This window comes from Caretta caretta, chromosome 13 (assembly GCF_965140235.1).
Source record: "Caretta caretta isolate rCarCar2 chromosome 13, rCarCar1.hap1, whole genome shotgun sequence".
Lineage (NCBI taxonomy): Eukaryota > Metazoa > Chordata > Testudines > Cheloniidae > Caretta > Caretta caretta.
In genome coordinates, this window is record NC_134218.1 from 39927016 (window position 1) to 39950068 (window position 23053).

The following is a 23053-nucleotide window of genomic DNA, read 5'->3' on the forward strand; positions in this document are numbered from 1 at the left end:
TGAGTATCTCTGCGACCCACTCCAGTCCTTTCCCGGGAGCCTGACGAACCCAGTCCATGAAGTAGTTGCTGAAGGTGAATCCGGAGGCTTTGCAGGAGAGGCGGAGAGATCCCCCAGGGCTTTGAATCCCCTCTCGGACTCCACCAGCTGGACCTGTGACCGGACACCTGGAAAGAATGAAAATCACATTCACACACGGCCTGGCTCAGAGCCCATTGGAAGCAGCAGGAAGGTTCCCGTTGACTTCACTGCCCTTTGAGTCAGGTTCGGGATGTGCAGCATCCCCCGGTGTCTGCAGTCCATGTAACGGGGAAGGGGATAAAATTACCTGGAAGGGCTGCTGGTAAGAAAGCGAGGGTCAGCCACAGTCGCATGTTGCTGACGCTGGAGGGTTTTCTGGTGGGAACTTCACCTTGACACCCGACTTGTCCTTCCTCTCTGCTCACACTGCGGGGTCCCGGAGATCACAGGGTTTCTATAGTGCCCCAGGCACTGAATTTGCATCTCCTCCTCTTTGTAAGACACAGATCTTGGACCTCAGCCTCAGCAAAGTCAGCCTCCCGGTAGTTGGGCGTCGCGGGAAAGGGTTATCTGGGTAAAGAGCTCCAGTCATAGAATAATTTCTGCAGAATGCTCTACAATTACCCTGGTTGCTTTGGGGAGACAAAATTCCTTAAAGATCGTTCATCTTCCACTCAGTCCTGTCTGCTTGTCCCTCTGCTCTTCTGAGATCCCTGGAGCAGTGTGATCGGTCGGGGGACCTTAGCCTGGCACTTGAGAATCTGGCGGTTTATTCCTGGCTCTGCTACTCGTGTGATGGGTGACCTTTGGCAAGAAACTTACACTCCCTGTGCCTCGATTTGTATGGCAATACAAAAGGGTAACCAGATTTTGACCCTCCTTTGACAAGGCTTTGAGGTATATCAATGAAAACCACTCTAGAAGAGCTAGGTTTTGCTTTTACTAGTAATGTCTAAAATCTTCTTCTTCTAGAAGAAGAATTGGAGACAATACATTAAACTCTTTTTAGCAATGATGGAAGAGAAGACAAAATTATTATGTGTTATTATTCTACCAGCACCTTAAAATCAGTGGGAATTTGGGGGTCAGGATCCCCGCTGTTGTTGTTGAGAGTCGCGACCCAAGAGGCGCCGTGATTCGGGACATAGCTGCTCAGTCAGGAAGTGAGTGTTATCTCCCAGGTGAGGGGTCGTGTGCTCAGACAAAGCTCCGTTTCCTTTAGGGGTGGGAGAACCTTTGCAGAGATGATTTTTTTTTTAAATCTGCGAGCTGGGGTTGGGATATTCAAGGGTCCTTAAGGGAGATAGCAGCTCACTGCGTCTCTGAGTTGCGCCATGGGCTATGTAACCCTAAGCTATGTAAGGCCGGGAGATTTGTCCCATGTTACTGAATCATATAGAAATACCCAAACACCCGCTAATATTCACTTCCACCAGAAGGAGGCTTTTTGTCCACAAAAGCTTATGCCCAAAGAAATCGGTTCGTCTTTAAGGTGCCACCCTGACCGGATTTCTTGTTGGCTTTGTGGATACAGACTAATGAGGTGCTACCCCTCTGATACTTGCCACCAGAAGGGTTATTCAGAGTGTAATGTGCCAGCCTGAACATAAGGGTGTCACTGTCTGTTCCCTTCTTCTGTCTGGAATGATCAGTGGAAGATCTCAAGGTCAGCTTTATTTATCTCCTTGCATTCTGCTCTCTCTATTTCTTTGCCTTTGGTGTATGTTTTCTTGAGGGGTGGGGGTAGTTATTTAAGATGTAATTTTGTGGGCGGGGGTTCTAGGAATTAAGGGGTTAACTCACAAGCCTGAATCCCAGAGGCTGAGGTTTTCCAAAGCTTCTGTGGGATTATAATAGGAATGAAGTGCCCATATCTGAAAGGAAGGTTGGAAACCCTCAGCCTGGCTATAAGAGGGGTTTAAATGACATGTTTTCATCCACTTTACCGTTGGTTCTATCAGCCTGGGATATTGGGAGGTGGAAGGGTGAGGAAAGGCGGGGAGCAGTGGAGTGAGGGGCATAGAGTGTGTTAGACGAACAGGGAAAGTTGCGGGCTGGCCTCTTCTAATAGTGCGGTTAGTCAGTGTGTGCATTTGCGTGGGGGAGAGTCACGGAAAGGCCACTCAGGAGGTATCACGCGCACTGTCTCGCCGCTGCCAGTTGTAGAACTGCAGCGCCCCCAGCGGAGAGTTTGTCCTTAGCCAGCGAGGGCAGGTTTTTGTCTGAGCTCAGCCCGGCTTCCCCGCACTGTGTCCAGCACATTGACATTGGGTGGTGTCCTCGGGCTTCAGGCCAGTCATTTGCAGATACAACAGACTCCCGTCCCTTCCCAGGGGCCTGTCTGACCCAGCGCATCCAGTTGCTGCTGAGGGTGAACATGGTGGGTTTTCAGGAGAGGCGGAGAGAGTCTCAGGGCTTTTGCACACATCCTCTGGACTCTGCCAGCTGGACTGGGACCGGGCACCTGCAAATAAAGACATAGTGAGATTCATGCAGACCTGGCTCCTAGTGAGATTGATGCAAAACCTGGAGGCTCCCTGGTGTCTTCAGGAAAACAATGTACTGGAGGAAATCAGACGGAAATGTAGCCAGACTGGCATGTTCCTGAGCTTGGGGTTCTGCCTGGTACGTCACAGACTCTGGGGGTTGTGGATTCTCCACCCCAGACCTGCAGGGTGAGGGAAGGGCTGGCTTTAAAGAGGAAGCTGAGTGAGGGAATTTGCCTGGTCTACTTTTTATAAGAGAGAAATAAACTGTAGTCCCCAATGCGTTGCCTGGGTGAATTCCTACTGGGAGTGAGCTGAGAATGACCCCTGCAGTGTTACTGGGGCACTGAGGTAGTGAGGCTCTGATGTCTTTCGGCAACACAGATTAGATGTCTAGAATTGGCACAGGAGTCTAAGGGAGTTGGGTTTGGCGTAACTACATGATTTGGGAACCTAAATCCTAATCACTGTCTCAGGAATTTAGGCTCTGAAATATAAGTCACTATCGAAAGTTGGACTTGGGCTCCCAGCTAACTTAAACTGTTCCCAAATTGTACAATGGAAATTATATTTCTCTACTTTGAGATTCATTGATGAATCCTAAATGCAGCGTTGATGAGGGCCTTAAAATACCTAGATTGAATTAACCAAGTGGAGAACAGAGGATATCACAGGGTCACAGGGTCAAACACTCACCGAAGACCCAGTAGCTGCTCAGGTGAGTGAGGTCCACTCCAGATATCTCCCACCGGAAGCCCCCTCAGCTCCTCCTCTGGGTGGGTGCAGGGGAAAGAGAGGGGAGGGCTGTGAAGCATGTGTGCGCCCACTCCCCCGGCATTGCTCTTGTGCTGTAGCCTTAGGCAGTGACGGCAGGTGAGGGAGAGTTGTGCCGCTTTCAGTCAGGCAGGGACGCTCCAGGGCTGGGATGGAGGGGCTGCTCCGGGGCCTGAGTGAGGTGCACGGGGGCCGCTCCAGGCAGGGCTGGGGGAGAGAACAGTTCCAAACATTGGTGGAGCAGGGCCCCCAGCCCTGAATATTCCAACCTTTATGTCTATGAATCAGTGAATCAAAGGTGGTGTGCTGGCTCAGAATTTCTTCCCTGGAGAGGAAAGAAAGAGGAAGGGACCCAAATAAGAATGTCCTGACCTTTGCGGGAACTTGTATAAATTCCTTCACCTTGCGTAAAATCAAAAATGAGGAATAATAACAATAAAAAGTGTTTGTTGTCACTAGTCCCTTTCCCAGAACTGATCTCATTTTCACTTAGAGGCCTTGGGCGCCCCCAACATCAAACTGCTTCTCCAGTTACTGCAGGGAGAGGCTTTTATCTGAGCTCAGACCGTCTTCCCTCACTGTGTCCTTCGCACAGTGATACCGGGCAGTGTCCTCGGGCTTCAGGCTGGTCATTTGCAGATACAGCTCACTCTTGGAATCATCCCTGTAGATGGTGAATCGGCCTTTCACTGAATCAGGGTAATATGTACTGCCCCCACCAAAGTTTATAGCAGCGACCCATTCAAGTCCCTTCCCGGGAGCCTGTCGGACCCAGTCCATCCAGAAGTTGCTGAAGGTGAATCCAGAGGCTTTGCAGAAGAGGCGGAGAGAGTCTCCGGTCTTTTTCACACCCCCTCCCGACTCCACCAGCACCTGTGACCGGGCACATGAGAATACGGACAGGTTGTAAATATCGATATAAAAACCAGTGATAACATAATATTTTTCTCAGTGGCGGTTCTTCAGAGGAGGAATATACCTTCCAAAGCCACTACAGCAAAAATTACAAGCAGCAAAAACCGCATTTTCCCTGGTGGTGGAGGGGAAAGTTCTCAGGGGACTGGCTGGTCACTGCACAGACCCAGGGGGCTGCAGATTGTGTCTCTGGGTCAGGTCCCAGACTGCTGCACTGGGCAGCACAGCATAGGGAGGAGGTGACCAGCCCTCTGTGTAGAAAGAAGTGGTTCGGGACTATTTAGAAAAGCTGGACAAGCACAAGTCCATGGGGCCGGATGCGCTGCATCCGAGAGTGCTAAAGGAGTTGGTGAATGTGATTGCAGAGCCATTGGCCATTATCTTTGAAAACTCATGGCGATCAGGGGAAGTCCTGGACAACTGGAAAAAGGCTAATGTAGTGCCCATCTTTAAAAAAGGGAAGAAGGAGGATCCTGGGAACTACAGGCCAGTCAGCCTCACCTCAATCCCTGGAAAAATCATGGAGCAGGTCCTCAAGGAATCAATTCTGAAGCACTTAGAGGAGAGGAAAGTGATCAGGAACAGTCAGCATGGATTCACGAAGGGCAAGTCATGCCTGACTAATCTAATTGCCTTCTATGACAAGATAACTGGCTTTGCGGATGAGGGAAAAGCAGTGGACGTGTTGTTCCTTAACTTTAGCAAAGCTTTTGACACTGTCTCCCACAGTATTCTTGCCAGCAAGTTAAAGAATTATGGGCTGGATGAATGGACTATAAGGTGGATAGAAAGTTGGCTAGATTGTCAGGCTCAAAGGGTAGTGATCAATGGCTACATGTCTAGTTGGCAGCCTGTATCAAGTGGAGTGCCCCAAGTGGTCCTCGGGAGGTTTTCTTCAATATAGAATCATAGAATCATAGAATATCAGGGTTGGAAGGGACCTCAGGAGGTCAGCTAGTCCAACCCCCTGCTCAAAGCAGGACCAATCCCCAACTAAATCATCCCAGCCAGGGCTTTGTCAAGTCTGACCTTAAAAATATCTAAGGAAGGAGATTCCACCACCTCCCTAGGTAACACATTCCAGTGTTTCACCACGCTCCCCGTGACAAAGTTTTTCCTAATATCCAATCTAAACCTCACCCACTGCAACTTGAGACCATTACTCCTTGTTCTGTCATCAGCTACCACTGAGAACAGTCTAGAGCCATCCTCTTTGGAACCCCCTTTCAGGTAGTTGAAAGTAGCTATCAAATCCCCCCTTATTCTTCTCTTCCGCAGACTAAACAATCCCACTTCCTTCAGCCTCTCCTCATAAGTCATGTGTTCCAATCCCCTAATCATTTTTGTTGCCCTCTGCTGGACGTTTTCCAATTTTTCCATATCCTTGTAGTGTGGGGCTCAAAACTGGACACAGTACTCCAGATGAGGCCTCACCAATGTCGAATAGAGGGGAATGATCATGTCCCTCAATCTGCTGGCAATGCCCCTACGTATACATCCCAAAATGCCATTGCCCTTCTTGGCAACAAGGGCACACTGCTGACTCATATCCAGCTTCTCGTCCACTGTCACCCCTAGGTCCTTTTCTGCAGAACTGCTGCCGAGCCATTCGGTCCCTAGTCTGTAGCGGTGCATGGGATTCTTCGGTCCTAAGAGCAGGACTCTGCACTTGTCCTTGTTGAACCTCATCAGATTTCTTTTGGCCCAATCCTCTAATTTGTCTAGGTCCCTCTGTATCCTATCCCTACCCTCCAGTGTATCTACCTCTTCTCCCAGTTTAGTGTCTTCTGCAAACTTGCTGAGGGTGCAATCCACACCATCCTCCAGATCATTTATGAAGATATTGAACAAAACCGGCAGGAGGACCGACCCTTACCCATATCTTCATAAACGGGCCTCAACTTCTCCCTCAGCAGCCGCCTCCCCCTGAGCCACCCCATTAAACCCCACCGTGTCCCTGTCCACAGCCCTTAGCTGAGGGCCAGCTCTGGGCTGAGTGATGCCATCGGGGGCTGAGGGGCGGGGTCTTTTATCTCCATGGTGACTCTGTGACATGGTGGCACTTTATTGGGGGTTGGGATGTCTCAGCTCCACCCACTGACACCAGCGGAGGGTCCGGGCTGGGATTTCCACAGGGCAGTTGGTGAAAACAACCCAGGAGCCGCTTTGGAAAGTCCCCGCGGTGCCACATCCCCGGCGCAGCGGAGCGGGGTTTATTCCGGCGCCGGGTGATCTCTGCCCCCCAGCCCCGCCCGGACCCTGAATGGCCCATTTCCACACCCTGGCCTCCATCTCTCTGCCTCAGTTCCCGCAAGTGAAGGGCGGAGACGCCACGGTGAGGGGCCCCACATCGGCTATAATGCACTAATCACCTTCTGCTGCATTAATGCCAGTTTTCTGAAAGGGCCAGAGCCTCCCTGGTGTAAATCAGGAGTAACTTGTGTCTAGTGAATGCAGTTGCGGTGACTTTACACTGGGGGGGGGGGGAATTTGGCCCCAGGGGCAATTCGCTCCATCACTTGGGTCTGATGCAAACCCCAAAGCCCTTGTGCCATTTACACTGACAGACGCTGTCCTGTGAGTCTGACACTGAGACGGCACCGGCAGAGCCAACGTGCCAGGTCTCCGAGGGGAGAGCGACTCAGAACAGGACTCACTCCGGATTGGAGTTCACAGATGAAGCGGGGGGTCTCTGCACCTCAGGCCCAGCAGGGCTCTGGGCAGGAAGGGGAGACACATTGCCCGGGAACGGAAGGGTTAAACTGGCGGGAGGTTTGTGTTCCGTTCCCCCGGGTGCCGGGTCTCCTGCCCGAGCCCGAAGCGGGGGGTGTCGCTGCTGCCCCCGCGCGGCCGCCGGGAGAAGGGCGATTCCGCAGCCTGGGTTTTTGTGCGATCACAAACCGGTTTGGTGTCACTGTGTCTCTCGCACAGTAATAGCGGGCGGTGTCCTCGGGCTTCAGGCCGGTCATTTGCAGATACAGCTCACTCTTGGCGTCATCCCTGGAGATGGTGAATCGCCCTTTCACTGCATCGAGGTAGTATGTACTACCCCCACCGGGGTATATAAGAGCGACCCATTCTAATCCCTTCCCGGGAGCCTGGCGGACCCAGCTCATCCCGTAGCTGCTGAAGGTGAACCCGGAGGCTTTGCAGGAGAGGCGGAGAGAGTCTCCGGGCTTCTTCACATCCCCTCCGGACTCCACCAGCGTCTGGGACCGGACACCTGGGAATAAAGACAGGCCATTAATGTCGGTATAAAAACAGCGAGAACACAATATTCTTCTAACTCGGCCATTTCTTCAGAGGAGGAAAATACCTTCCAAAGCTGCTACAGCGACAATTACAAGGAGGAAAAATCTCATTTTCCCGGGTGCTGGGGGGGAAAGTTCTCAGTGGCTGGTGACTGCACAGAGCCACGGGGCTGCGGATTGTATCTCCGGGTGCAACCTGGGCAGAGAGAGGGACAAATTTAAACAGGAAACTCTCACCCTGATTTGCATGCCCCTGCTTTATAAGAGACACACACTCCTGCCTCCAGTGATCTGACTGACTGGCCCTAGGGCTCCGGGTGCGGGAGTCAGACTGTCCCCTCCTGTTTGTCTGTACAGCGCCGGGAACAGGGTTCTGGGATCCTCATTAGACTTTCGGATCTCTATTATTTTCATCTGGTGACCCCTGTTTTTTTTTTTTTTTTTTTTTTTTGTATTTGGGGGAAGGGTAAATAACTACTTCACTGCTTGAACCCACAAGGCTGCGGCTTCTCAGTGCGAGAGCTTCAGGGTCTGGAGAATTATGGGTTTTGGTGGTCCCTCACCAAAGGCTCTTACATAAATTAAGTTGTCATGGGATAAGAGGGAAGATCCTTTCATGGATTGAGAACTGGTTAAAAGACAGGGAACAAAGGGTAGGAATAAATGATAAATTTTCAGAATGGAGCGGGGTAACTAGTGGTGTTCCCCAAGGGTCAGTCCTAGGACCAATCCTATTCAACTTATTCATAAATGATCTGGAGAAAGGGGTAAACAGGGAGGTGGCAAATTTTGCAGGTGATACAAAACTGCTCAAGATAGTTAAGAACAAAGCAGACTGTGAAGAACTTCAAAAAGATCTCACAAAACTAAGTGATTGGGCAACAAAATGGCAAATGAAATTTAATGGGGATAAATGTAAAGTAATGCACATTGGAAAAAATAACCCCAGCTATACATACAATATGATGGGAGCTAATTTAGCTACAACTAATCAGGAAAGAGATCTTGGAGTCATCCTGGATAGTTCTCTGAAGACGTCCACGCAGTGTGCAGCGGCAGTCAAAAAAGCAAACAGGATGTTAGGAATCATTAAAAAAGGGATAGAAAATAAGATAGAGAATATCTTATTGCCCTTATATAAATCCATGGTACTCCCACATTTTGAATACTGCTTACAGATGTGGTCCCCTCATCTCAGAAAAGATAGACTGGCATAAGAAAAGGTTCAGAGAAGGGCAACTAAAATGATGAGGGTTTTGGAACTGGTCCCATATGAGGAGAGATTAAAGAGGCTAGGACTTTTCAGCTTGGAAAAGAGGAGAGGAAGAGGGGATATGATAGAGGTCTATAAAATCATGAGTGATGTGGAGAAAGTGAATAAGGAAAAGTTATTTACTTGTTCCCATAATATAAGAACTAGGGGCCACCAAATGAAATTAATGGGTAGCAGGTTTAAAACAAATAAAAGGAAGTTCTTCTTCACTCAGGGCACAGTCAACCTGTGGAACTCCTTGCCTGAGGAGGTTGTGAAGGCTAGGACTAGAACAGGGTTTAAAAGAGAACTGGATAAATTCATGGAGGTTAAGTCCATTAACAGCTATTAGCCAGGATGGGTAAGGAACGGTGTTCCTAGCCTCTGTTTGTCAGAGGGTGGAGATGGATGGCAGGAGAGAGATCACTTGATCATTACCTGTTAGGTTCACTCCCTCTGGGGCACCTGGCATTGACCACTGTTGGCAGACAGGATACTGGGCTGGATGGACCTTTGGTCTGATGTTCTTATGTTCTTATGTTCTGAAGCAGGGGAGGTGAGTAGCTGCATTTGCATCTTCCCCTTTTCCTAAGGGACCGATCAATTCAACTTCGAATGGAGTCCAGATCCCAGCCCCGAGCTCCCGGAGGAGAGTGACGTACTAGAGCATCTAGCAAGGATTGAATGCCTGTATCTTTAACACAGCGCCTGATACATGATCAAAGCCCTGGTAAATTCATGTATCATCCTTAGCATACAATACTGGGGCCTCTGTCATTACAACACCAATTCTCCTACCGTGCTCACAGGATAAGCTGTTTAAAAGGGACTCATTATTTAGTGCCCGTGAGTTTTTCTTTGCCCATTTTGCGGCAACTTAGAAGGAGTTTGATTGTGAGAAGTTGGGTGGTCAGCGCCTCCAGAGAGGTGCAGCCACATGGGTACCCAGCGTGGGGCAGCCGGCCACAGGACACAGCCGGTCCGTTTGTAAGGCGAGAGAACAAAGGAAAATTCATTTGCTTCTATGCTGCCGAAATAATGTATTTTCGGTGGCATGTTTGAGAGCACCCAGGGCAGTTAGGCACTCTGTGCCCATGGGACAGGAATGGCCTTTGGACACGTGTTTGTATTTCTTCCAAAACTCCCCCTTTTGCTGTGAAGCAGAGACATGGGGAATAACACTGGTGTATATTTGAACCCCCTCTTGTCGGTTCCGGGAATTGTTTGCTCAATGGCGCCACGTCGCTGTCTCTCTAGGATGGGTCCTGAGGGTTGAGGTTGAAAAGGTTGGTTCTTTGTGCCCTGGGAACACTCAGCAATCGCCTTAGTCTTGCTGTCTCTGCTCACCTGCCTCACATGGATTCTCCCCCACTCTGCTCATTGGCTGCTGTCAGCACTGGTGTGGGGACCCCAAACTGTCCCTAATCAAAGGTGTACGAGGCACAGGAGGAGCGTGCAGGAAAACAGACCCATATCCCACCCAACTGGCCCAGGCCTAAGTGCAAACAGAAGGGGGAAGGCAGGGAAATCGGGATTGTACACTTCTAAAGGGCTGCATGGGGTGACGATATTCCTCGGGCTAGGCGGGACACAGCACAGGCAGAGGCTCTCGTGCTAGGCCCTCCACACGGGGGTGAATTTCACCCACAGAGAATGATCCCTGGGCTGAGGGGGAAGGTCACCTCTAGATGAGTGACCCCTCCCTTCCAGTCAATCATCTTCATTCAGGGCTCAGCGTTGCCACTGATCTTCCCTCGGGGCTCAGCTTCTCCCTTCAATGGGAGAAGGAGGGAGCCTTGCACTGGAGACCGGCTGACCAGAAAGCCCGGGTGAATCGTGGGGAGCATCGCAGAGTGAGGGCGGATGCACCTGCTCCTTCTTCACTAAAATAGCCATTGAGCATCTGCTCCCTGCGCTCCCCGGGGACAGATGGAGTCAGCAGCGCCTCTCTCCCCGCTGGCAGCTGTGTGGGATCCCGCCAAGGGGAGATACTTTGTGTCTCTCTTCTCACAGCTGTGGGTCGAAAGCGCCACCCCCAGGAAATCCCTTCCCCAGTCTCTACAAAGGGAGGTTTTTGTCCGAGCCCAGACCGGCTTCCCCTCACTGTGTCTCTCGCGCAGTAATACAGGGCGGTGTCCTCGGGTTTCAGGCTGTTCATTTGTAGGTAGAAATTGGAGCTGTCCTTGGAAGCTGTGAATCGCCCCTTGATGCTGGGAGAATAATACTCGCTCTGCCCTGGTTTCCAGTAGCTGACCAGCCACTCCAGCCCCTTTCCCGGCTCCTGTCTGACCCAAGCCATATAATAATCTGTGATAGTGAACCCGCTCACGGCGCATTTCAGCCGAGTGGATTCTCCGGGCTTCTTCATTTCCGGGCCGGACTGGGTCAGAACAACCTGTGACCAGGCCCCTGTGGGAAAGGGGGGAGAGAAAAGCGAACAATGAGGGAACCAGCCACATGAAACACTATTAACTCAGTTAACAGGACACGAATATCAATAAAAGCAGGTTACAAAATACGTTTTCAGATCGTTGCAGAAAACCAGGAATGTTTGCCCCCTTCCCCAGTGCCTTTAGGGGAGAAAATACCTTCCAGAGCCGCCACAAGGAAAAGTAAATGGAGCCAAAGTCTCATTTTCCCTGGTGTTGGAGGAGAAAGTCCTCAGTGGAGTGGCTGGTAACTGCAGGGACACAGGGGGCTGCAGTTTTGGTCGGGTGCTGCTGGGACAGAGAGAGATTTAAACAGGAGACAGTCGCCTATTTGCATATCCCGCCCCTTATAAGAGACAAACTCCTTCCCGAGCCGTCTCATTTTCTTTTCGTGGGGTTCAGAGAAATGGGCAACTCTTTTGGTTTTGCTCTGGGTCTGACAAAAGCTCAGAGAACTCTATGGGAATCTTTCCTTTGACTGGTTTCAGAGGAACAGCCGTGTTAGTCTGTATTCGCAAAAAGAAAAGGAGTACTTGTGGCACCTTAGAGACTAACCAATTTATTTGAGCATGAGCTTTCATGTCTGGAGAGGAGTCCTGTGCCAAGGATTCGTTGGTCTGGGCCACCCGCTGGAGAGTGAAGGTTCCCATCGCATCGGGAGGGAAGCCCCCTTCCCAGCAGTGACCGGCTACACTGAAATGATCCATTTGTAGAGGAGAGTTAGGTGCTTGATCCAGGGATTGGCAAAAGCCAGCACAATGAGTGGAGAGCTGCCTGACCTACCCCTTCGGAAATGCTGAGGAGGGGTTGGGTCCAAGTACCACCTGTTAAAGGGAGTTAGGTGCCTAACTCCAGCTGGGATTCACAGCCCTGTCCTGGAGTTAGTCCCAGGTATTTACATTCAGAAACACCCCCAAACCCCCTTGTGCCAGAGAAGGATTTGTTGGTGCTTCCCTTAGCTTTTAGCCTAGTGGTTAGAGCACTTGCCTAGGACATGGTAGAGCCAGGATCATTTCCTGACCCTCTGCCTGATTTGGAAGCAGGGACTTGAGCCCCGGTCTTGCACTGTCAAGGGCAGGGTGACATTTGGGGTACAGACACCCCAAGCACATCCCTTTCTCTTTCAGACCAAATCAGTATTAATTAAGTCACGGTGGAACAGCATGAACAGGAGAGATTGAAAGACCCCTCCCCAAATACCCCCTAGCCTGCTGCTCAGGGCGTTCACCCAGGACCGTTTTGCTGCTGTGACAGGCGACTGTGTCACAGGAGCCTAATTCATATTTTGAGAATTGACTTTGGAGAGGAGAAAAATCTACCGACAGTGACGTTTAAGATAGGAGCCTAAGTCGTCTGGGGAGGGATAACCCCCTGTCTGTTTAGATGGGCAAATGCTCGCTGGAGGGACTAAAGGCTCCTGTGTTATTCAAAGCAAAACATCTGATGAAGTGAGCTGTGGCTCACGAAAGCTCATGCTCAAATAAATTGGTTAGTCTCTAAGGTGCCACAAGTACTCCTTTTCTTTTTGCGAATACAGACTAACACGGCTGTTCCTCTGAAACCATTCAAAGCAGTGTTAATGTTTCTAGTTATATTGTGTTTAATTTTTCATAAATTACGCCCAGTGTTTTCCTTCCGTTGACGCACAGCCGGGAACAATGAATTGTGTTCCAGACAAATGCCCCCTCCTTCGCAGTGTTGCGATGCGCATTTCATCTGAAAAAGCTGCCGTTGTCACAGCCATCTGGATGGGGCATCTATGCCAGCCGGGGAACGTGTTATGCTACGTTACTAATAAAGCCAAAAGCCACTCCCGGCCGCTGGATGCAATTGTTGCCACCATAACAATTGTGTTTGTAATATATTGCTGCTTATGTAAAAAACCAACAGTCACCCTCCCCACTGTGTCAGAGGGAGGGTAAAAACCTAAGTGGTGACTCCTCACAACACAATGTTAATTCGGGGTGTGTGGGGGGGGATGCCACAACCCAATGGCCCCATCCCTCAGGGGGACCCCTGGACTGGCAAATCAGCATTGTACGTTGCTAACGCTGTTGCAGGCATCGCAAGGCGTTTTGAGAAGGGTTAAAGGTGTAAGGGTAAAGTAACAGGTTCCTTTGCAGTTATGAGAGGCCACAGAGGGAGAAAGGAAAAAAGAAATGGGTTAACTCGAGGCTCACGCTCCGTCGGAAGATAAGACGCTGTCTCCAGCCCAAGGCCACAGCACACAACCGACTCTCGGCTGCCTGCCAAGAAAGACGGGGGGCCTGAATTCCAACCACAAAGAGCTGTAAAAAAAAAAAAAAAATCAGCTAAACAAAACTGCAGGGGCTGCTAAAAGAAGTAAAACGGCAAAGGTCAGCAAGGAAAAAATAACCATCTCGCGTCCCTAAAGCAGGTGTGTTTTAAAAAAGCGGCGAAAAGCGGCGAAAAGCGGGGTTGAACTGGTACAAAAAGCATGGGGGACAGAAGTCCCTGAACTGGAAGGCCCCCCCAAAAAACCCAGGTCTTAAAAATCCTCCCAAAAGCCAGGGTAGGTCAGAGATCAACAGCGAACTCTGGGCAGCCTGTGCACAGAACAAAACTGCCGTCCACCCTTCCCCCTCTTCTTCTTACATTACACCCGGGCTTGGCCAGCCCCAGGTAGTGTGTGTGTAAGTATAAAAGGGGGCTAGGGCTTGGGGCACTAACTCTTCCTTCCTTCCTCTCAGTAACGTAAAAAGCACCCATCACTCTCCGCTGTTGTTTTACTTTATTTTATTAATAAAGCTTTAAACCTTAGTCACTTGATGTGCTCCTTCATCTCCTCCCCTAAAGATCCTGGGGCCTCAGCCTAATCACCTAATGCTCCAGGCAAATTAATAACATAAATCTGTCACAATGGATGCCTGGTGCTTTCTATAAATCAGTCCCTGTTAACGTGTCCCAGTTTGAGCAACCAAAAACAGAGGCACCGAAAATCACTATCACTTTTTTGTAGGGCACCACAGTGCTTGTGGTTCACTTTTGGGGTGTGCAGATCCATTTCCAGTTACAGGGTGCAATGAGTCGTATAAATAGAATACAGACTCCTGTTTCCTGCTGCCCCAGGGGCTCCCATGTGCTCAGGAGATTGTGGTTTCCTCTGCAGACCGTTTTTCCATGACTCTGACTGGCTTTCCTTTTGCTGTGCTGCTCTCATGGTAATACATGGTGGTGTCTTCACTTCTGAGCCCACTGATCTCTACATAGGCTGTGCTGATGGAGTTGTCTCTGGAGAGGGTGAATCACCCTTTGTATTTGTAGCATAGGCAATTCCTCCATTATTTGAGTTAATCCTGTTGAATCCAAGACAGCAAGTGGCTAGTAAAGCTGTACCCAGATGGTTTACAGGACAGCTTCTCTGACTCTCCAGGTTTTTTTAATCTCAGCACCAGGGTGGACCCGTTGGATTTGGGACCAGACACCTGCAGTTAGGCGACAAGAATGCATGAGTCTGAGTACCCTTCTTGTTGGCTCTCCTTTCTCCTGCACACCCCAGATCTCTCTGAAATTCACTTACCTGGGAAGGCTGCCAGCAGGAACAGAAAATGTAGCAAATATTTAATGGTTGTTTCTACAACACCCTCCACCTGGCAAAGCAAGGTGACGCCTTTGGATGGTGATTTTCTCCCACTGCAAACTTCAAACAGGGAGTATAATTACTTCATTTTCATATTCAACATCAAAGACTCCTCAAAAGCTCCAAGGAGCTGAAGGGGAATCAGAACGCATCAACTGTGCTTGGATCTGGCACCTGCCGTTCTTCTGGTTCTCAGAACTCACCCGAATCTATTTTTAATTAAATCTCTTGCCCTAGCACATCAGGAGAAGGCCCCGATTCTATTGTGAGCTGCAGTTTATTTAGGTAAAATATTCAAAATGGGATTCAAGGAAAAGAATTAGCATTTAAAGGGAAACACAAAACGGATCTAGAGGCTGAACTTTCCTGAGCTGTCCAAGGGATTTGGATACGCAGTTCCCTTTCAAATCGATGGGGACTTGAGGTGGCTATTTCAAAGCTACAAATGCTTGGGCATCAAAATCACATTGATTTACAATTGAGTTAGGGCCTAAGTGCCATTTGTGCCTTTGAATATTTATCCCTTGGAGTCTAAATCCCCTAGACAGCTTTGAGAATCTTAGCACTTGTCTACACACAAAAGGTGTATCATTGGAACTATAAAGGTGTAATTCAGGGGGTACAACAGACTCCTCCCCTAATATGGACACAGACATACCAGTGTTACACAGGAGGGCAAAGTAAGTTATGAAGATCTTCCCTTCTGGCCTTGAAATCTGAGTCTATGAATCAGTATAAAGTTCCTTCAGCTCGTGTGGCTGTTCTTGGGTGGGAAAGGAGAATGCAAAATCCCAGTATAAGGCACATTTCTGCAGCTATACCTGTGTCCAGTATAGGGAGCATATTGATACAACTATTACAATCACACACACACTACAGAAACCCTTCCCAAAATCTAATACTTGTACAATATCCGTGGGCCAAGGAGGCCTGGGGCATGATCTGTAAACAAGGGATCGAAAGAACAGCCCTGGGTTCTCCTCCCGGCCTTTCCAGTGGACCTGTTGGTTCACCTTGGGGTGTAACATCAACTCTCTGAGCCTCTGCTGGTGTCTGCCTGGAGTATTTGGATTGTGAACCCTCCAGCGCTGGGACTGCCTGTCCCCAGAGCGAAGTGCGGCACCCGGCATAATGGGGCCCTGGACGCCGTTAGGGTGTGTGAGACAGACCCCCACAGCGTGTCCGCACAGCTGTATAACTGATGTTTAAAGAGACCGGGATTTTTGAGAGCTGCTGAGTAGATTAGTGTAGCTGGGTCCCCTTGATCGAAACAGTATTTTGGGTTTCAAATCTCAGCCCCAAAGAGTCTTTAGCAGGCAGACACTGGCGGTGATCTCCAGGGGGCAGAGGAAAACAGGACTTGTACTGTGGAGGCAGCTGGATGTTGTGAAAACCCCACACCGAAATCCCCTTTGGTTTCATTGGGATTTTGGCACCTAATTCCCTTCATCTCCATTGACAATTCCGGCCACTGGCTGCTCTGAGAAGTGTGACATTTCAGTGACGGCTCCTGTCTCCTCGCCTCCGATGTCCTTTTACTGGGTTAGATTGTGTCTCCTCTCCTCATGGGGAAAACACTTAGCCACTCGGGGACTATTTGTTAAGAGAGTTAGGGACCATTCTCAGGTACTCACTGGTAAAACAAGACGCCCTGCCCCCCACAGAAGGGGTGGGGAACATAAAGACGGAGATGGAGCAGACCTATTAAAAATGCCCGGGTGTTTATTTCACTCGGATTTCCCTTCAGTGGCTCTGAATCCCACTGACCCCATAAGTTTTCAGGGCTCAGTGAAATCAAAGTCTTTTTCCTCTGAGGTGTCCGTGTTCTCCTTAAGAAGGGAAGCCCCGGCCTGTGAGCCCAAAGTCAGTGCGACCTTTCTCGGGGCTGCCTCTCTTCGCTGGGGCAGCACACAGGGACCTGGCCTTCTTTAAGCACCCCTCGTCTCAGGGGAGGCGGGCGGCAGGTTTGTAGATATTTTGGTGGTGCTCAGAACGCCCAGAGCCTGCCCCCCCCAACCCCGCCCCCCACAAACTCCACCACCCTCCTGCCTAAGGCTCTGGGAGGGAGTTTGGGCGGGGGCAGGGAACTGGGGTGCAGGAAGGGTGCAGGCTCTGGGAGGGAGTTTGGGGGTGGGAGGGGGTGTGTGCGAAAGGGGTGGGGGTGCAGGCTCTGGGAGGGGTGCGGGGTGCAGCGCTTATCTGGGGCTCCTAGGCAGGGCGAGCCGGGTTTCCTATTGGCTGCAGGGGCGCTTGGGGCGAGAGCAGAGCGCAAGGACACAGACCCGACCCACCCCACCCAGGGGCCGCAGGGCGGGGCCGGCAGCCACGTGGAGCGAGCAGGCAGGACCCCGCTCAGCTCCGCTGCGCTGCCGGTGGTGGGTGGGGGCCCCGGGGCCACTTTAAATCACCCGCCGGGGAGCACTCGGGGGCTGAAGTCGGGGCCGAGGGAGAGACCCGGCCTCAGACATTGCTGGAGCCGGGCCCCGGGCCAGGAATATTCCTGGTGCCCAGGCGCCACGGGCCCATAGACCTCGTCGCCCACCCGCCCCTTCTGCCCTCCCTCCTCAGCACTCCCTGGGTAGCCCCCTTTCCCCAGGGCTTGCTCTCCTCCCACAGACGGAGTTAAAGGCGCCTGTTTTGGGGGGGTCCTTAGTCTCCTCTCACTCCCAGCGAGGTTCGCTAACAGGGTCTAATAGCCGGGGCTCCCTTCCCTCCCGGGAGCTGCGGGCGAAGGCAGGGGGTCAACCCCCGGTAATGGGTCCGATCCTGAGGCAGACACACGCTTCCTGGCACACCCAGCTTCTCCAAGGGCTGTGATTGTTCTGGTCCCCTTCTCCTCCGGCTAATGTTGACTGTGTCCCGGGAACAGAGTCCTAGCTTGAAAAGTGATTTAGGCACTTAAGGTTCTAAATCCCATTAGCTTTCACTGCTCCTAAGTCACTAGGGGATAATTACCCAGAGTCTGTTCACAGGGGTCACCGTTATCCCGGGTGGCTGAGGGCTGCAGTGTTCGCAGGAGACCCGGGTTCTCTCACTGGCGGGTTTTTGAATTGGTCCAGATGTGGTTTGTGTCACTGTGTCCCGAGCACAGTAATACCTGGCTGTGTCGTCGGTTCTCAGGCTGCCCAGCTGTAGATAGGCCGTGCTCATGGAGGTGTCCCTGGTGATGGTGAATCGCCCCTGGAAAGCCTGGGCATAGCCAGTTTCACCATCACCGGGATAGATGTATCCTATCCACTCCAGTCCTTTCCCGGGAGCCTGCCGTACCCAGCTCATGTAATAGCTGGTAAAGGTGTAGCCGGAGGTTTTACATGTCACCTTCGCAGACTCTCCAGGCTTCTTGATTTCTGCCCCGGACTGGGTCAGCTGGATCTGGGAGCTGACACCTGTAAATAAATAAGAAGAAAAAATACACTTTATTTCCCTCTTTTCCCCACTCCATTTCCTTGATGTTTCCAGGTCCTTCTATTGCCCCTTCCTCCACCCCTCGCAGAATTATCTGAGTTCCTGGTGTACTCATGAATTTATCCCCACAACACCCTGCTGAGGTAGGGATGTGCTGTTACCCCGTTTTACCGATAGGAAACTGAGTCACAGAGATTCAGCCTGGGATTGTCCATGATGCCTAAGAGATTTTGACACCCACTTTGCAGTAAAACCAAGAATTTGGCATCCAGATCCCTTCGGTACCTTTTCACTTTAAATGACCGGTTTCAAGGCACATGTGAAAGAAACAGGATTTGAACACAGAATGATTGAGATGCAGTCCTACATCTTAACCAGAAAGCCATGGTGTGCAACCCCCGCCGTCCGAGCTCTCTGCCTGTCAGTTTACTCCACTTACCGGAGAAGGCTGCCAAAAGGACAAGGAGCCCCAGACACGCCATTTCAATTCTACCCAACCACCTTGTCTGGTGCAACGACTGTGAACTGTCTGGCTGCCCCGGCAGATTTCCAGTGAGGATCAGTCGCTCTCCTTTATCAGGAAGTTTCCCGACTTCATTTGCATGTGGTCATTGCCAAGGCATTTGAATAAACCGCAGCGGCACCGGCCTTGGCAAATAAATGACTTCAGAACCCGGAGTGAGAGACTGAGGGGGAATCAGTAGGTCACTGCAATGGAATTTATGCCCCGATTCAGGAAAGCATAAGTGTGTTGATAACAAGGTGACCAAATTAATATAATTTGGACCCCAATCCAGGAAAACACTAAATCCACTTTGACATCGGGGGACTTCAGTGTGAGTTTACAGATAATTGGTAAACTTGTGTTTTACGGCGCCTAATAGTGGGTTACCAAAGTGTAACACCCAATGGATATAAAACTGAAATACCATAGAATCAATGAATGTATAAACACTAGCGCCCTTCACTGGTGAAATAGGGACGTGAGCTGTGATTTCCCAAACCTCGGAGGAGCGCTGGATACTCAGTTCCCGCTGATTGGAAAGGGGTTTTTGTGGGCAAACCCTGACTTTAAAAATTCCAGCCTTCGGTACTGTGGACAGTAATTCCTTGGGATTGTTCCCGGATTCAGTCTCTGGATAGAAATGTTTCATAATCGAACATGACACTTTGCTGCCCCCATGAAATTCAAGTTGGCTTGCTTGGCTATGTAACTCACATGGTGTATCTCTCACTTAGTGGTGATCAGATTAAATGTAAGTGTTTGTGATTACAAATTCAGAATTCCTGTCCTGCAAATATTGTACAATATTCACATAAAATGTGCTTGCATCAGTGAATGTTCCTACTAGTGAACTCCTTTACTAAGACATTCCCAGAGAACAAACACAAAAGGACCACAAATTCTGTCAAAGTGAATTCATTTAAAAGTTCAAATGATTATTCATGCAGATTTTTTGCAGTTTTCACCCAGCTGTAAAGTCAACCAACATAGATTGGTCACAGCTGTAACATCAGGTCCATATTGCTTTCAACTACCTGAGAGGTGGTTCCAGAGAGGATGGTTCTAGACTATTCTCAGTGGTAGAAGAGGACAGGACAAGGAGTAATGGTCTCAAGTTGCAGTGGGGGAGGTTTAGGTTGGATATTAGGAAAAACTTTTTCACTAGGAGGGTGGTGAAACACTGGAATGCGTTACCTAGGGAGGTGGTAGAATCTCCTTCCTAGAAGTTTTTAAGGTCAGGCTTGACAAAGCCCTAGCTGGGATGATTTAATTGGGGATTGGTCCTGCTTTGAGCAGGGGGTTGGACTAGATGACCTCCTGAGGTCCCTTCCAACCCTGATATTCTATGATTCTATGATTCTATGTGGGTCTGTCCCTTTGATAAACATAGAAGCGGTTTCCCCCTCTTCTTCCTCTCGGTTTAATAACTTGGTCATTTTTGTTTCCTGTAAGCCCTGCAGGGTTGAGGTGGGAGGATTTTTCTTTGTGTGCTGATTTGCTTTTAGAACTGTTTCCAGGGGTTTTCACTGAACTGCAAGAAGTCCATCCCTCTGCCTATTCATGAGACATCTCTCTCTGAAGAGCCTTTCACTGCTGTTCTCTGGAAGCTGGCTACACTAAGAAGGATGGGTGTGAAGTCAATGAGAAGGTTTGATATGAGCAGTCAGTGAGCATGTGTTATGATCTTACAGGGCCGTGTTATCCACAAACCGGAGGTGAGACTAGAGGTTTGTAATGTCCTGATCTGTCCCTAGGTTGTCTGAAGCAAGGGAGTCCTCTTCAATGTACTGAGTACATAGGAATGTCTGTGTGTGTCCTATGAATTAACAGAAAAACAGAGCAATGTCAAGTGTTCTCAAGAATGTCCGCTTGTCTTGTGCTTGGCCACTTCTACACTACAAAATTAGGTCGAATTTATAGAAGTCGAGTTTTTGCCCTGGTCTACACTAGGACTTTAGGTCGAATTTAGCAGCGTTAAATCGATTTAAACCTGCACCCGTCCACACAATGAAGCCCTTTATTTTGACTTAAAGGGCTCTTAAAATCGATTTCCTTACTCCACCCCTGACAAGTGGATTAGCGCTTAAATCGACGTTGCCGGCTCGAATTTGGGGTACTGTGGACACAATTCGATGGTATTGGCCTCCGGGAGCTATCCCAGAGTGCTCCATTCTGACTGCTCTGGACAGCGCTCTCAACTCAGATGCACTGGCCAGGTAGACAGGAAAAGAACCGCGAACTTTTGAATCTCATTTCCTGTTTGGCCAGCGTGGCAAGCTGCAGGTGACCATGCAGAGCTCATCAGCACAGGTGACCATGATGGAGTCCCAGAATCGCAAAAGAGCTCCAGCATGGACCGAACGGGAGGTACGGGATCTGATCGCTGTTTGGGGAGAGGAATCCGTGCTATCAGAACTCCGTTCCAGTTTTCCAAATGCCAAAACCTTTCTGAAAATCTCCCAGGGCATGAAGGACAGAGGCCATAACAGGGACCCGAAGCAGTGACACGTGAAACTGAAGGAGCTGAGGCAAGCCTACCAGAAAACCAGAGAGGCGAACAGCCGCTCTGGGTCAGAGCCCCAAACATGCCGCTTCTATGATGAGCTGCATGCCATTTTAGGGGGTTCAGCCACCACTACCCCAGCCGTGTTGTTTGACTCCTTCAATGGAGATGGAGGCAATACGGAAGTAGGTTTTGGGGACGAAGAAGATGATGATGAGGAGGTTGTAGATAGCTCACAGCAAGCAAGCGGAGAAACCGGTTTTCCCGACAGCCAGGAACTGTTTCTCACCCTAGACTTGGAGCCAGTACCCCCCGAACCCACCCAAGGCTGCCTCCTGGACTCAGCAGGCGGAGAAGGGACCTCTGGTGAGTGTACCTTTTAAAATGCTATACATGGTTTAAAAGCAAGCATGTGAAAGGATTACTTTGCCCTGGCATTTGCGGTTCTGCCTTTGCAAAAGGTTTCTGGGGAGGGCAGCCTTATTTCGTCCTTCATGGTAGGACACTTTACCACTCCAGGCCAGTAACACGTACTCGGGAATCACTGTAGAACAAAGCATTGCAGTGTATGTTTGCTGGCATTCAACCAAAATCCGTTCACGTGGTGGGAGGAGGCAAAATGCGACCTTGTAACGAAAGCACATGTGCTATGTATGTAATGTTAACAGCAAGGTTTACCCTGAAAGAGTGTAGCGACTGTTTTATAAAATGTGTCTTTTTAAATACCGCTGTCCCTTTTTTTTTTCTCCACCAGCTGCATGTGTTTCAATGATCACAGGATCTTCTCCTTCCCAGAGGCTAGTGAAGCTTAGAAAGAAAAAAAAACGCACTCGCGATGAAATGTTCTCCGAGCTCATGCTGTCCTCCCACACTGACAGAGCACAGACGAATGCGTGGAGGCAAATAATGTCAGAGTGCAGGAAAGCACAAAATGACCGGGAGGAGAGGTGGAGGGCTGAAGAGAGTAAGTGGTGGGCTGAAGAGAGTAAGTGGCGGGCTGAAGACAGGGCTGAAGCTCAAATGTGGCGGCAGCGTGATGAGAGGAGGCAGGATTCAATGCTGAGGCTGCTGCAGGACCAAACCAGTATGCTCCAGTGTATGGTTGAGCTGCAGCAAAGGCAGCTGGAGCACAGACTGCCACTGCAGCCCCTCTGTAACCAACCGCCCTCCTCCCCAAGTTCCATAGCCTCCACACCCAGACGCCCAAGAACGCGGTGGGGGGGCCTCCGGCCAACCAGCCACTCCACCACAGAGGATTGCCCCAAAAAAAGAAGGCTGTCATTCAATAAATTTTAAAGTTGTAAACTTTTAAAGTGCTGTGATTAAAGTGCTGTGTGGCATTTTCCTTCCCTCCTGCACCACCCCTCCTGGGATACCTTGGTAGTCATCCCCCTATTTGTGTGATGAATGAATAACGAATGCATGACTGTGAAGCAGCAATGACTTTATTGGCTCTGCAAGCAATGATTAAAGGGAGGAGGGGAGGGTGGTTAGCTTACAGGGAAGTAGAGTGAACCAAGGGGCGGGGGGGGGTTAATCAAGGAGAAACAAACAGAACTTTCACACCGTAGCCTGGCCAGTCATGAAACTGGTTTTCAAAGCTTCTCTGATGCGTACCGCGCCCTCCTGTGCTCTTCTAACTGCCCTGGTGTCTGGCTGCGCGTAACCAGCAGCCAGGCGATTTGCCTCAACCTCCCACCCCGCCATAAACGTCTCCCCCTTACTCTCACAGATATTGTGGAGCACGCAGCAAGCAGTAATAACAGTGGGAATATTGGTTTCGCTGAGGTCTAAGCGAGTCAGTAAACTGCGCCAGCGCGCCTTTAAACGTCCAAATGCACATTCTACCACCATTCTGCACTTGCTCAGCCTGTAGTTGAACAGCTCCTGACCACTGTCCAGGCTGCCTGT